Consider the following 1,271-nt stretch of genomic DNA (forward strand, 5'->3'; position numbering starts at 1 on the left):
CTCCTCTCCTATTCTTCCAACTCCCGTCATTACCTTTTCATTCATTCCTTCTTTCCCTTTCCTTCCATCTTTCCTTCCTTTCCTTATTCACTTCCTGTTTCCCTTCTTTTTGCTTATCTTTGCTCATCCCATCCCATCCATTTTTTTCTTTTTTTCTCATCCCCTTGCTTTTCCCTTATCCTTCCTTCCTTGCTCTTTACCTTATTTGCCTATTTCTGCCCTTCATTTCTCCCTTCTTTCCTTCAGTTCTTCATTCTGATTGCTGTTTTATGTTGTTGTTATTGTCACACAGAGAGAGAGAGAGATGATACACTTGCACCATCTGCTTCTCCCTTAAGTAGCAATGTTCTACGAGCAATCTGTACCTCGCTACCTTTTCCATCCAGTCAAACAGCCAATGACACGCTAACAGGACACGAGAATGTAAAACCTGTTTGATGGTACAACAGCAAACACAGTAAGATCTGACGAGACTAATGGATGTTGAGGAGGAGTCCAGGGATCATCCATCAGTGTCAAGTTGTCCATGCATGTACAAGCAGCGCTTTGATGAGTCTCCTCACTTCTGATTTCTGTTTTCTGTGTTGTGCTCTTATCAGTGAAGCCAAGCAGGGGAATGTAGCACAGTGTAATCCAATAGGGATTGATTTTAATCAAGATAATGTCCCCGCTTGTCTCATTACAGTTTCAGAGAGGCACGAAATGGGCAGAGATCATTTACTAAACGTGCTGGAGGCCTGCTCAACACGAGCATGACTAGTACTCAAAGTCATTGTTGTGAGCTTGTTTTTGCAGCCGGTTTAATCTACGAAATACACACAATTAAAAAAACTTGCCGGCTAATTGTATTAATGAGTTTGTTGAGTAAATCTGAGGAGTAGCGAGGATGGAGAAAGCCTTCCTGCTGCTGATACGAAGACAGAGTTGTATCACTTTCAGTGTTTTATTCAAATACCCAGCACCTGGTTTTTTAATTTAGCTGGGATGTGAGCACTGCTGCACATATGGAAAAAATATCGCCTGTCAGTTCTTAGCTTGATATTCTGCCAAGGAAATTTACTTGTGCAGCTTATGCTTGAGCATCCTTTTGAATAAGGTCAATTTCCAGCTTGGCTGTGTGTTGTGCTGATAGCTATGTGATTCACTGATGCCAGACCGAGCAGTAACGCAGGAGGCTCTGCAGCCCTCATTAACATAAACAGGGCACACGGGGTCGTTCAATTTGAAGGATAGATTCAGTTTTTTCAAGTCTACCTCAACTCAAGAGAGAA

This window comes from Chaetodon trifascialis, chromosome 13 (genome assembly GCF_039877785.1).
Source record: "Chaetodon trifascialis isolate fChaTrf1 chromosome 13, fChaTrf1.hap1, whole genome shotgun sequence".
Taxonomy (NCBI): domain Eukaryota; kingdom Metazoa; phylum Chordata; class Actinopteri; order Chaetodontiformes; family Chaetodontidae; genus Chaetodon; species Chaetodon trifascialis.